Below are 15,461 nucleotides of genomic sequence, written 5' to 3'. Positions count from 1 at the left end.
GCCGTCGTGCTTCAACGCCGGATCTGCCGCCTCGCGTCCCCATCCTCATCCCCGACCGGCCTCCTCGACCACCCCTCGCCCCTCCACCCCGGCGCCCGACGCCGGCGCCCAGAGCTTCCTGGCCGGACCACGTCAACGGCCTGCTTCCTCTCCGTCACGCAGTCTCCGACCTCTTCCCCGAACACCGTTGCCCCGTTCCCTACTCCCCCTGTGAGCCGCCATCCGTCCTCCTCTCTCCCCCTCTGCCTCGATGTGGCCACCACATCCCGGTGCGCTCGCCGCGCCCGGGCACCTCCAGCCACGCCCAACGCACGCGCCCGGGCACCGCGGCCCTTCCCGGTGCGCTCACCGCGTCCTGCCGCTCCACCCACGCGCCCGTCGCCCAAGCACCCGCTTCGGCTGCCGCCGTCCGGCGACGGCCCCTGCTACCCCGGCCTGACCTCGCCCCTTCCCCCCGTCGGTGTCGTGCCCGCCGGTGCCCTTCTGGGTGCCGCGGCGCTCGCTCCTGGGCTGCACAGCCCCAGGCCTTGTGCCACTGACCAGGGGGCCCCATGCCCCTGTTTAAAAAAAAAGGAACGAAATTGAAAAATAGAAATAATTATTTAATTAATTAGTAATTTGATTAATTAATTAATTTGATTAGTTAACTACCTAATTAACTTTGATTAATTAGCCTAATGAACATATTTAATCTAATTAAACCTGCTTAGTTAAACTAGTCTATGACGATGGGCCCCATTGCCCTGTTTGACCAGTCAACGTTGACCCAGTCAACAGCTGACTAGACTGTTGACTTTGACTCTGACTCCACCTGTCATACACTATGGCTGGCACTGCACTTTGTGACAATAGTTTTACTGATTAAATTTTGGAGTTAAATAAATCAATATAATCATATAAAACTTTGGAAATTCATATAAAATAATCCGTAACTCGGATGAAAATACTTTCTACATGAAAGTTGCTCAGAACGACGAGACGATTCCGGATACGCAACCCGTTCGTCCGCCACACCCCCCTAACCTATCGAACTCGCAACTTTCCCCCCTCCGGCTCCTCTGCCCGAAAACACGGAACCCCAGGAATACTTCCCGGATGCTTCCCCCCTTCACCGGTATCACCTCCTACCGCGTAGAACACGTCTAGCTCTGCCTGTTATCCTGTTATGCACTTGCTTGCTATGTATTTACTGTTTCTCCCCCCTCTTCTCTTCGGTAGACCCCGTGACGAGGCTGACGCCCCAGTTCGACTACGGAGTTGACGACCCCTCTCTCTTGCCAGAGCAACCAGGCAAGCCCCCCCTTTGATCACCAGATATCGCTTACTCTTCTCTATACTGCTTGCATCAGGGTAGTGTAGCATGTTACTGCTTTCCGTTAATCCTATTCTGATGCATAGCCTGTCATTGCTGCTACAGTCATTGATACCTTACCCGCAATCCTAAATGCTTAGTATAGGATGCTAGTTTATCATCATTGGCCCTACATTCTTGTTAGTCTGCCTTGCTATACTATCGGGCCGTGATCACTTGGGAGGTGATCACGGGTATATACTATACATACATACATACTATACAGATGGTGACTAAAGTCGGGTCAGCTCGTTGAGTACCCGCAAGTGATTCGGATAAGGGGGCTGAAAGGACAGGTGGCTCCATCCCGGTAGTGGTGGGCCTGGGTTCCCGACGGCCCTCGACTGTTACTTTGTGGCGGAGCGACAGGGCAGGTTGAGACCACCTAGGAGACAGGTGGGCCTGGCCCTGTTCGGCGTTCGCGGATACTTAACACGCTTAACGAGATCTTGGTATTTGATCTGAGTCGGCTACGAGCCTATATGCACTAACCATCTACGTGGGAGTAGTTATGGGTATCCCGACGTCGTGGTATCAGCCGAAGCACTTCAGACGTCAGCGACGGAGCGGCGCGCGCCGAATTGGACTGGAACGCCACTAGGCTAGGTCTGCTTTCGGCCGCCCACGCAACGTGCAGGTGTGCTCAGGGCGATGGGCCCAGACCCCTGCGCGCTTAGGTTTAGACCGGCGTGCTGACCTCTCTGTTTTGCCTAGGTGGGGCTGCGACGTGTTGATCTTCCGAGGCCGGGCATGACCCAGGAAAGTGTGTCCGGCCAAATGGGATCGAGCGTGTTGGGCTATGTGGTGCACCCCTGCAGGGAAGTTAATCTATTCGAATAGCCGTGATCTTCGGTAACAGGACGACTTGGAGTTGTATCTTGACCTTATGACAACTAGAACCGGATACTTAATAAAACACACCCTTCAAAGTTCCACAGACAACCCGGTGATCGCTTTTCCGCAGGGCGACGAGGAGAGGATCGCCGGGTAGGTTTATGCTATGCGATGCTACTTGGAGATGCTACTTGGAGATGCTACTTGGAAGACCACAATCTACTCTCTTCTATATGCTGCAAGACGGAGGCTACCAGAAGCGTAGTCTTCGACAGGATTAGCTATCCCCCTCTTATTCTGGCATTCTGCAGTTCAGTCCACCGATATGGCCTCCTTACACATATACCCATGCATATGTAGTGTAGTTCCTTGCTTGCGAGTACTTTGGATGAGTACTCACGGTTGCTTTCTTCCCCTTTTTCCCCTTTCCTTTCGTTCTGGTTGTCGCAACCAGATGTTGGAGTCCAGGAGCCAGACGCCACCGTCGACGACGACCCCTACTACACCGGAGGTGCCTACTACTACGTGCTGCCCGCTGACGACGACCTGGAGTAGTTAGGAGGATCCCAGGCAGGAGGCCTGCGCCTCTTTCGATCTGTATCCCAGTTTGTGCTAGCCTTCTTAAGGCAAACTTGTTTAACTTATGTCTGTACTCAGATATTGTTGCTTCCACTGACTCGTCTATGATCGAGCACTTGTATTCGAGCCCTCGAGGCCCCTGGCTTGTATTATGATGCTTGTATGACTTATTTTATTTGTAGAGTTGTGTTGTGATATCTTCCCGTGAGTCCCTGATCTTGATCGTACACATTTGCGTGCATGATTAGTGTACGATTGAATCGGGGGCGTCACAAGTTGGTATCAGAGCCGACTGCCTGTAGGAATCCCTCTTCCAACTCCTTGGCCGAAGTTGAGTCTAGACATTGCAAAAATTTTACTAACATGGCTGTGTGTCTTACGGGCACACGTCGCCATTGGGTGGTACTAGGATCTTTTACTCCTCGACCTTTACTCTGGGACGCTGATCTCTCCTCTATTCGGGTTAAATGAAGTTTACTAAATCTAACAATAGGATCTCGTTATCACTTTCACCCGGAGAGCCCCTTGTTACTGAGGATCGCCTGCTACATCAGAAGATTCCGAAGATACTCTCTGATGTTCTCTCGAGACTTGTGCCCATCACTTTTGCTATTCCCGACCACCGATAAATCCTTATGGATAACTACTTACGCTTGCCATTCTTACGATCATTCCCCATTGTTCTTGTTATTACAAGATACCCGAAGTTTTCTCTATTGTTCCGAGAATACTTCGTGCCTATTGCCTAGCAGTTCTTTGCCACATGAATACCCCTATGGATAACTCTCGCACTTGTCGAGTATCCGCTTATCCCCAGTTGTTCATGTGTTTCACAAAAGTCTTCGAAATACTATTCGATACTCCAAAAATCCTTAGTAGCTTATTGCTCTGCAATACTTGTCTGCTTGCATTGTGGATGCTTTCCATATGTCTGGCAATGTTCGTTAGTATCCTTAGGCACCGTCATTTTGATCCTATTGATTCAACATGAGTGCGAATGCACGCAATCATCATTTGATCCTTTTAAATTATCCTTCTGGCTCAGACGTCATTTTTGAACATGAGCTTGTTCTCGACCATTCTGTTCGCCGTCAATTGTACCCTTAGGTCTATTGAACTTATCCACCCTTGATCAGAGCGTCTGCTTCTGATCCTTCTATTTGGAAATCATAATTCCTTTGATATCTAAGCATCGAATCATTCAGGTGTTCTATAATCTGATGCCCTTGCATCCTTTCTTCAACTGATTGTGTGCCGATGCTCACATCAGCTCCGCTATGGACCGTCGGATCCTTATTGGATTATTATTCGACAGTGTCCTCCTTAATCAATAACCTCGTGAGCCTTTCCTCTGATACATAATGCTTTTGGTAAATTGCATCCTCTGTTTTATCAACCATGCTCTATTTTCGAGCTGGTGGTATTTATGATTGAAGTTTGTGGTATATGTTCGTAAGATGCCCGGATGGGTTGAACCTTTGTCTTCCTTAATATGTGTGAACTCGGAAGATTTCACGAGTCATACTCATCTGGTATTTCACCAGGTAAAACTTTCAACACTAATGCCTTTATCAAAGCGAGAAGTGAATGGAAGGTTATGCATTGAGGAAGTGGGAGTCGACCTTGAACTTTGTGTTCATGCCCATGGACGCGATGTATATCCTATCATGGAAGCTTCTTGTAATAATAACTATTTCCTTGATAACTAACATATGGTATCTGTGAATTGATCCTACGCAACCGCGGTTCCGACCATGATTGTTCTTCTTTGATTCCATTTCTCGGACAAGTTAAAACAATTGTCTTCTATGGATCAATACACCAGTCCGACCTTTACTTTGATCTTGTGTTGAGTATTACCCCCCTGGTATCTCGAGATTATCATGGTACTGCATAACTTCTTATAAGTTCTTCATCAAGTGCTACCTTACCACTGATTCCCATTTTTCACGGGCTCTGAGTTATTAAACACTCAAAGACACCGATAACTGAACCGAGTCCGCTCTACGGTTCAACAACTCTTTAGTAAGCTTCTATAAATACGAGTTTGTACCCGATCACGCCATTCCTAGCCTGTTTGGCTATATCATTGTCGTGACGATTCTAACTGTGCTACATGGTCCTTATTCTCGGAGCACCAATTTTCGACGATGAACTAACCTTACGTCGATCCTCATCGTCATACCCTTTCACCTTAAACAACAAGCTTGAGTTCGAGTTTGTGTCGTAACTGTGGTTCCAATAACCTCTTGCTTCATCATTCCTTTGACTTGATGTCGTCGCTGATTGACTACATCTGCATGAAATCTCTCGACAATTGTGTCGTGATCATCATCAACCTTATGAGCTCTTCCAGGAATTCAATTGAATTCATGATGGGTAATACCATCCTTGCCCCTCGATGATTCATGTTCTCATCGACCACTTTATTGCCTTCCGTTCAACACAACTTGTTCGTGTTTTGTGTAAACCTTGAGATCACTGCTACCCAGCAGTTGATCTTCCTTACCTCGGAAGTATTACCATCTCTTTTTGTCAAGAATGTGGTGAGAATTTCACCACCTCTTAATAATTCTTGATATCATAATACTTCTTGCCATCTTCGTTCATTCCTTGGTCCCCGTATTGTTTTCAACCGGAATACCGACAATGGAGCGATGGCGTGTGAATTCAAAACTTCTAACAACCCTATTGCTTTGAAGTGAATGGGCGATAGTTCATTCTAAGTCCTTCGCTAATTGAATCACCATTCTAACATTGGTCGTGCAACCCAACCCGTACTTCGGGCGCACCCTTCAACCAATGTTTAATTGTGTATGTCTTTCCTCGGGCATACAACATTATATCATTTGAATTGACAAGTGTCATCTTCTTGTTCACCTTATTGTGGAAAGCCATCCGTTTGGAATTCTCGATGAGTTGTCGCTGAGCCCATCAGCCACCTTCTCATCCCCTCCTTGGTTTAAGGATGGATTGTTGCTTCAAGAACCCGCTCCCGTAGTTCATTTCCTGAGAATCCTGAAATGTCATTTCGTCTATTTGTGTTGCGCCTTTTATTCTCGGACATCCTGAGTCTGAGGTATCATTACACCAATCGGATCTGAATCTCGGTCAGATATGATGGTTGGGACAACTTTCCAAGAGTTATGTTGTTGGCCCTTTGATGACCCGATAAGGTGATGTCATGCCTAGCACACCTGACCGGAGGACCTATTGTTATAATTTTCCTTTTAGCAATGCTATCCATTCTTCCATGAGGAAATTGTAAGACTTATTCTACAAGCTGTTCCTGATGGATCCTTCGAGTATCCAAAGTCTGATCTTCACCTGGTGACCATGTCAATGCTATCTCGAAGCATGTCTGTGATACTCTAATTTTCAACAAGAACATTTGAAGCCCAATGCTAAATGTTTCTTGCTCAATTATCCAAACACCGTTGTATGGGTAATGTCATGAAATTTCTCTCCCCTACCTAAGGAGTTTTCTACATAATATCCTGTCATGGATATCTTGCTCTGCTTGTCCTTGGGAAGGATATACCCCTGATATACATGTTTAAGCACATTTTCCTTCCCGTTGTTTTGTTCAAACTTTCTTGTAAACTACTTAACCGAGTAGTGGTAATCCCCTGCTTAGGTAAACACCTCGGTGTACCTTCCTGTCTGGTGTAACCCTATTTCTACTGTTGATGAATTCCGGTGACCACTGATGGACGAGAACTTTGCCTATTGGTCCGCCTCGTTCAACGAGTAGGAAAATAGTTCTCTTCGTCCCTCGCCCTTGGTACCGATGTTGACATTGACATAACTGACAGGCTTTCCTCTGACCTGCATTGCTATCATGATCGTGCATGATCACAACACCCTTCCTAAATTTTTTTACCCACATGGTGGGCCCATAACCCACAGTTCCACAGGATCGAAACCTGACTCTCCTGTACACCCCCTGTTTCCAAAGTTATTCCTCCCGCGTGGACTCGTATGTAATTCATGAGCCACCTTCCGATGAGATCATCAATTCTGGCATCAGACACAATAATTATTCCGTGGCTTTGAAACCATTTTCACCTTAGGTCTAGGCATTGAACGATTGCCTGGCTGCTTGAAACTTCTTATTGTACCTTCCAACTTCACTCTCGATGTGTTTTATTTGTTCAACTCGAGAGGTACTCATATGCTCCTTCATGGATTAATCCCAGATCATTAACCTTATAACATTCTGTCATTGCTGACCTGCCTCGTTACCTATTCGTAAATACGATGAAGATCCCGAAGAAAGGATGCCGACTTCATCATGATGACCTAAAGCGGAGAAATGAAGACATCAATGTATTGGACCGATCTCTTCGAGAAGAGCAAGCCAGAATGAGAAGACCCGCTAGATTCGTTACCAAACCTTTCCCCCTTTCACTACCTCTTAAATCTCGGGACGAGATTTCTTGTAGTGGAGGAGAATTGTGACGCCCGGGTAATTAAGCTACAGTAATCCCCACTAATGATGCCACGTCACCTTTGTCACTGTAGTTAATCTCGGGTTAGTTCAAAAACCGGTTCGAATTTCAAATTCAAAATCAAGTCAAGAATAAACGTTTTCAAAATAAAAACAAAAATGTTCGGTGGACGCCAAATATTACAAAGGTAATTATGGTGCAACAAACCCCTTTTTATAAAAAGCCTAAATACTTTTAGATGAATTTAAACAGAAAAGAAATAATAAAAGAAAATAAAAAAAAGGAAAAACAAAACAGAAAAGCTAAAACCTAAGACTATAAAAAAAAGAGAAACCCCCCTGGGCCGTGGCCCAACTGGGCCAACCCCCAGGCCCAGCCGGCCGGCCCGCTACCTCCCCTCCATAACCCCCCACCAGGGAGGAAACCCTAGCCCAAACACCCACACCCCCCGAAAATATCTCACCCCTCCCCTCTCTCCCCCGATTGGATCGGGATCGAGAGGAGGAGGACCCCAACGCAGCCCCGTCGTCCTCGTCTCCTCCTCGCCTCGACGCCGCGCGGGACGCCTCCGCCACGGCCACCTCGTCGACGCCCGTGGTCCCCGCCGACATCGCCGTTGCCGCCCGTGGATCTCGCGCCCCGCCGTCGTGCTTCAACGCCGGATCTGCCGCCTCGCGTCCCCATCCTCATCCCCGACCGGCCTCCTCGACCACCCCTCGCCCCTCCACCCCGGCGCCCGACGCCGGCGCCCAGAGCTTCCTGGCCGGACCACGTCAACGGCCTGCTTCCTCTCCGTCACGCAGTCTCCGACCTCTTCCCCGAACACCGTTGCCCCGTTCCCTACTCCCCCTGTGAGCCGCCATCCGTCCTCCTCTCTCCCCCTCTGCCTCGATGTGGCCACCACATCCCGGTGCGCTCGCCGCGCCCGGGCACCTCCAGCCACGCCCAACGCACGCGCCCGGGCACCGCGGCCCTTCCCGGTGCGCTCACCGCGTCCTGCCGCTCCACCCACGCGCCCGTCGCCCAAGCACCCGCTTCGGCTGCCGCCGTCCGGCGACGGCCCCTGCTACCCCGGCCTGACCTCGCCCCTTCCCCCCGTCGGTGCCGTGCCCGCCGGTGCCCTTCTGGGTGCCGCGGCGCTCGCTCCTGGGCTGCACAGCCCCAGGCCTTGTGCCACTGACCAGGGGGCCCCATGCCCCTGTTTAAAAAAAACGAACGAAATTGAAAAATAGAAATAATTATTTAATTAATTAGTAATTTGATTAATTAATTAATTTGCTTAGTTAACTACCTAATTAACTTTGATTAATTAGCCTAATGAACATATTTAATCTAATTAAACCTGCTTAGTTAAACTAGTCTATGACGATGGGCCCCATTGCCCTGTTTGACCAGTCAACGTTGACCCAGTCAACAGCTGACTAGACTGTTGACTTTGACTCTGACCCCACCTGTCATACACTATGGCTGGCACTGCACTTTGTGACAATAGTTTTACTGATTAAATTTTGGAGTTAAATAAATCAATATAATCATATAAAACTTTGGAAATTCATATAAAATAATCCGTAACTCGGATGAAAATACTTTCTACATGAAAGTTGCTCAGAACGACGAGACGATTCCGGATACGCAACCCGTTTGTCCGCCACACCCCCCTAACCTATCGAACTCGCAACTTTCCCCCCTCCGGCTCCTCTGCCCGAAAACACGGAACCCCAGGAATACTTCCCGGATGCTTCCCCCCTTCACCGGTATCACCTCCTACCGCGTAGAACACGTCTAGCTCTGCCTGTTATCCTGTTATGCACTTGCTTGCTATGTATTTACTGTTTCTCCCCCCTCTTCTCTTCGGTAGACCCCGTGACGAGGCTGACGCCCCAGTTCGACTACGGAGTTGACGACCCCTCTCTCTTGCCAGAGCAACCAGGCAAGCCCCCCCTTTGATCACCAGATATCGCCTACTCTTCTCTATACTGCTTGCATTAGGGTAGTGTAGCATGTTACTGCTTTCCGTTAATCCTATTCTGATGCATAGCCTGTCATTGCTGCTACAGTCATTGATACCTTACCCGCAATCCTAAATGCTTAGTATAGGATGCTAGTTTATCATCATTGGCCCTACATTCTTGTCAGTCTGCCTTGCTATACTATCGGGCCGTGATCACTTGGGAGGTGATCACGGGTATATACTATACATACATACATACTATACAGATGGTGACTAAAGTCGGGTCAGCTCGTTGAGTACCCGCAAGTGATTCGGATAAGGGGGCTGAAAGGACAGGTGGCTCCATCCCGGTAGTGGTGGGCCTGGGTTCCCGACGGCCCTCGACTGTTACTTTGTGGCGGAGCGACAGGGCAGGTTGAGACCACCTAGGAGACAGGTGGGCCTGGCCCTGTTCGGCGTTCGCGGATACTTAACACGCTTAACGAGATCTTGGTATTTGATCTGAGTCGGCTACGAGCCTATACGCACTAACCATCTACGTGGGAGTAGTTATGGGTATCCCGACGTCGTGGTATCAGCCGAAGCACTTCAGACGTCAGCGACGGAGCGGCGCGCGCCGAATTGGACTGGAACGCCACTGGGCTAGGTCTGCTTTCGGCCGCCCACGCAACGTGCAGGTGTGCTCAGGGCGATGGGCCCAGACCCCTGCGCGCTTAGGTTTAGACCGGCGTGCTGACCTCTCTGTTTTGCCTAGGTGGGGCTGCGACGTGTTGATCTTCCGAGGCCGGGCATGACCCAGGAAAGTGTGTCCGGCCAAATGGGATCGAGCGTGTTGGGCTATGTGGTGCACCCCTGCAGGGAAGTTAATCTATTCGAATAGCCGTGATCTTCGGTAACAGGACGACTTGGAGTTGTACCTTGACCTTATGACAACTAGAACCGGATACTTAATAAAACACACCCTTCAAAGTTCCACAGACAACCCGGTGATCGCTTTTCCGCAGGGCGACGAGGAGAGGATCGCCGGGTAGGTTTATGCTATGCGATGCTACTTGGAGATGCTACTTGGAGATGCTACTTGGAAGACCACAATCTACTCTCTTCTATATGCTGCAAGACGGAGGCTACCAGAAGCGTAGTCTTTGACAGGATTAGCTATCCCCCTCTTATTCTGGCATTCTGCAGTTCAGTCCATCGATATGGCCTCCTTACACATATACCCATGCATATGTAGTGTAGTTCCTTGCTTGCGAGTACTTTGGATGAGTACTCACGGTTTCTTTCTTCCCCTTTTTCCCCTTTCCTTTCGTTCTGGTTGTCGCAACCAGATGTTGGAGTCCAGGAGCCAGACGCCACCGTCGACGACGACCCCTACTACACCGGAGGTGCCTACTACTACGTGCTGCCCGCTGACGACGACCTGGAGTAGTTAGGAGGATCCCAGGCAGGAGGCCTGCGCCTCTTTCGATCTGTATCCCAGTTTGTGCTAGCCTTCTTAAGGCAAACTTGTTTAACTTATGTCTGTACTCAGATATTGTTGCTTCCGCTGACTCGTCTATGATCGAGCACTTGTATTCGAGCCCTCGAGGCCCCTGGCTTGTATTATGATGCTTGTATGACTTATTTTATTTGTAGAGTTGTGTTGTGATATCTTCCCGTGAGTCCCTGATCTTGATCGTACACATTTGCGTGCATGATTAGTGTACGATTGAATCGGGGGCGTCACATGTCCAAAGGTCTAAACCGGGGTAGGTTTGTAACTTCACCAAGACGCCAGTCTCAACCGCCTCCGAGAAGCATTCATACGCCGTGGGCGCCTAAACACCCATGCGCTCGGCGGAAATCTATCCTGCCCACCAGTTGGGACACCTGAGATTACTGTCCTACCCCCGACCCACAATATGTCCAAAATTTTAGATGGGGGCAAAGTTTGTAACTTTCCGTAAATTTCAAACAAGCGCGTCCCAAACTGAAACATTGTCCCCCCTTAGTTCCCCTCCCTTTGTTTCCCCATTCATACTCCGTGGGCGCCAAAACACCCTCTCCACCAGCCGCAAAACCCCAGCCTCCTCCATCCTCCACCCCATCGCCACCCCAATCTACCGCCTCCCTCCTTCATCAAGCCGGAGCCGGTACCCCGACGTTGTCATCCAATGCATGTGCAACCGCAACGCCCCCGGGGACTTAGCAGCTGAAGCCGATGCAGAGCTGCCTCCATGATGCCGATGCCGACGTGCGCCGTACCAGAACCACTTCAACCATGCCGCTGCGCCTCGCCACTGTCGCTCCACTGTCACAACCGTCCATCGCACAGGAGCTATTCTCGCTACACCATCGCTTGCCGCCTCGGATCTGGTTCACTGCCACCGACAGACGGCCACCACACCACATTCAACAACTTGGCCATGTGTTCGTTCAAGGCTCCACCGTCCTCCACAACTGCTCATTTCCAGCGAACCACAAGAAGATCATTGAAAAAACAGAAGGAGGACAGAGCACTGCCAGTAGAAAGAGGTACTCCTCTTCCCTTATTCATGCAAATCTTACATATCTTCTCACACCGTATTCATCCCACGAAAGAAACTAGTTGAGCACTTCTTAATGCACCTTCTTCGTGATACTAAATGCACAAGGTTTACTCCCATTTACTATTTCACCTTAGCTAGAGGTCAGTAGCCCGCCTGGATTTCAATTCAGGGTTAGTTAATTCACAATTAAAAGAAGCAACACTGGCTTAGGTGTGTGGAGCACCTAGTCCGCCTATTCAACGGGGAAGCGGCGCATCAGTCTATCATAGGGGTGTGGGGTGCAGGAGCTTCTTGCGCCCGATCTGGAGGTCGGCAGGGCTTGAAGGGATGTTTGGGGGGCGGTGCCAAGCACGGCGGTGCGGTCAGGACGAGGGGAGGGAGGAGGCAGGGGACTGGGCCGATGGTCGCTGGCGATTTGAGGAAAATTGTTAACACTGACTGGCTGGAGAGGCGATCTGCCCGTTCTTTGTACATCGGATAATGCAGGAAAAATGGATTGACCTATTTGTTTTCATTCGACTATTATTTTCATAGGACCACACCTTGTGGTGTGCTGGAGGAGCATATGCATTTCCTAGCCATCCCTGTGCTCATTTTTCAAAATCCTAGAATCTAGTAATTTCGTGTGCCATGCATGTTTTAGAGCTATCATATGTCTCCCGTCATTTCTTTCTCACCAACCTGCTATCTGCTACTTTTACACGGTACTACTTGTGCACACACTTCACCCATATTCACACTATTGTTTTTTTCCGCATAGGTATGTGACGCCCCCGATTCAATCGTACACTAATCATACACGCAAACGTGTACGATCAAGATCAGGGACTCACGGGAAGATATCACAACACAACTCTAAAAATAAAATAAGTCATACAAGCATCATAATACAAGCCAGGGGCCTCGAGGACTCGAATACAAGTGCTCGATCATAGACGAGTCAGCGGAAGCAACAATATCTGAGTACAGACATAAGTTAAACAAGTTTTCCTTAAGAAGGCTAGCACAAACTGCGATACAGATCGAAAGAGGCGCATGCCTCCTGCCTGGGATCCTCCTAAACTACTCCTGGTCGTCGTCAGCGGCCTACACGTAATAGTAGGCACCTCCAGTGTAGTAAGAGTCATTGTTGACGGTGGCGTCTGGCTCCTGGGCTCCGGCATCTGGTTGCGACAACCAGGTAGAAGGGAAAGAGGGGAAAAGAGGGAGAAAAGCAACCGTGAGTACTCATCCAAAGTACTCGCAAGCAAGGAGCTACACTACATATGCATGGGTATATGTGTAAAAAGACAATATCGATAGACTGAACTACAGAATGCCAGAATAAGAGAGGGATAGCTAGTCCTATTGAAGACTATGCTTCTGGCAGCCTCCGTCTTGTAGCATGTAGAAGAGAGTAGATTGTAGTCCTCCAAGTAGCATCGCATAGCATAATCCTACCAGGCGATCCTCCCCTCATTGCCCTGTGGAAAAGCAATCACCGGGTTGTCTATGGAACTTGTCTGGGTGTGTTTTATTAAGTATCCGGTTCTAGTTGTCATAAGGTCAAGGTACAACTCTGGGTTGTCCTTTTACTGAGGGACACGGCTATTTAAATAGATAAACTTCCCTGCAGGGGTGCACCACATAACCCAACAGGCTCGATCCCATTTGGCCGGACACACTTTCCTGGGTCATGCCCAGCCTTGGAAGATCAACACGTCGCAGCCTCACCTAGGCCTAACAGAGAGGTCAGCACGCCGGTCTAACTCCTATGGCGCAGGCGTCTGGGCCCATCGCCCATTGCACACCTGCACGTTGGATGGGCGGCTGAAAGCAGAACTAGCCCCCTTAATACAAGAGCAGGCTTACGTTCCAATCCGGCGCGCGCCGCTCAGTCGCTGACGTCTAGAAGGCTTTCGTTGATACCACGACATCGAGTGCCCATATCTTTCCCACGTAGTTGGTTAGTGTGTATAGGCCAGTGGCCAGACTCAGATCAAATACCAAGATCTTGTTAAGCATGTTATTATGAAGCAACTGCGAACGCCGACCAGGGCCAGGCCCACCTCTCGCCTAGGTGGTCTCATCCTGCCCAGTCGCTCCGCCACAAAGATCCACACAGAGGTCCATCGGGACAAAGGTCCTTTCAGCCCCCAATCCGTGAATCACTCGCGGGTACTCTTTGAGCCGACCCGACTTTAGTCATCATCTGTAGTATGTATATATGTATAGTATATACCCGTGATCACCTCCCAAGTGATCACGGCCCGATAGTATAGCAAGGCAGACCGACAAGAATGTAGGGCCACAGATGATAAACTAGCATCCTATACTAAGTATTTAGGATTACAGGTAAGGTATCAACAGATGTAGCAACAATGTCAGGCTATGCATCAGAATAGGATTAACGGAAAGCTGTAACATGCTACACTACTCTAATGCAAGCAGTATAGAGGAGTATAGGCGATATCTGGTGATCAAGGGGGGGGGGGCTTGCCTGGTAGCTCTGGCAAGAAGGAGGGGTCATCTTCGGTGTAGTCGAACACACGGACATCGGCACCGGTCTCAGAGTCTACCAAAAAGAAGTAACGGAGGGGGAACACAATAAATAATAGAGCAATCAAATGTAACATAAAGCAAGACGCGGCAATATGCGGTGCTAGGGTGACCTAATGTAGTGGTAGGTGATACCGGCGGGGGGGGGGGACATCCAGGAAAGTATTCCTGGTGTTTCGCGTTTTCGGACAAACGGACCGGAGGGGGAAAGTTCCATGGTTGCTCTGCTAGGGATGTGTGGCGGACGAACGGGCTGCGTATCTGGATTCGTCTCGTCATTCTGAGAAACTTTCATGTACAAAGGTTTTTCCATCCGAGCTACGGTTTATTTTATATGATTTTCTAAAGTTTTAAATCATTTTTAGAATTTATTTAATTAATTTAATTCAACATTATCCAGAACAGTGCATGCTGATGTCATCATGACGTCAGCATGAAGTAAGCAGTCAACAGAGGTGTTGACTGGTCAACTGACGTGTGGGTCCCACCTGTCATACTCTGTTTAGTTAATTAACAGTAGTTAATTAGGTTAACTAGTCATTAGGTTAATTAATCTTAATTAGTTAATTTAATCAGGATTAATTAAGTTAATTAATTTAGTTAATCAATTAATTATTTTTATTACTAATTAATTATTTATATATCTTCTTTTAATTCTTAAAAAAACATTCTGGGGCGGGCCCCCCTGTCATTGGCCCTAGGGCCAAACCGGGGCGGGCGCGGCTGCGGGCGCCGGGTCGCCTGGACCCGGGCACGCTTTCTTGCCGGCAGCCACGGCGGGGCACGACACCGGCCATGGAAGGGAGCGGTCCGCGGCGGATGTGGCGGCAGGGCTGGTAGCTGGGGAGGCTGGAGGCGGGACGGAGAGGGCTGGCGAGAGCGGCGACAGTGGGCGCGAGGTGAGCACGGACACGGCGCCGGCGGCCTGGGAGGCACGGGGGAAAACGTGGTCATGCCGGTGCGGCGGCAACCAGAGAAAGCCCTGGCGGAGGCGAGCGGGGAGGGGGGGACAAGGCGTGCGCGCATCAGGCGCGGTTAGGGTTTGCGTCCGCGGGGAGGATTGGGGCGGCACGGGCGAGACAGGGCCGTGGCGATGCGGTGGCTGGCCGGGATGGGGACGCGGTCGTAGAGAGGCGTCGGGGGTGACCGCGGGTGCGGTCAACGCGGCGACCACGGGCGTAGGGAGCAGCGGGGAGTCGAGAGGGACGAGGCCTCATAGGGGTTCGCAA

The sequence above is a fragment of the Triticum dicoccoides genome, chromosome 4B (assembly GCF_002162155.2).
Source record: "Triticum dicoccoides isolate Atlit2015 ecotype Zavitan chromosome 4B, WEW_v2.0, whole genome shotgun sequence".
Taxonomy (NCBI): Eukaryota; Viridiplantae; Streptophyta; class Magnoliopsida; order Poales; family Poaceae; genus Triticum; species Triticum dicoccoides.
Note: the sequence above shows the minus strand (reverse complement) of the source record.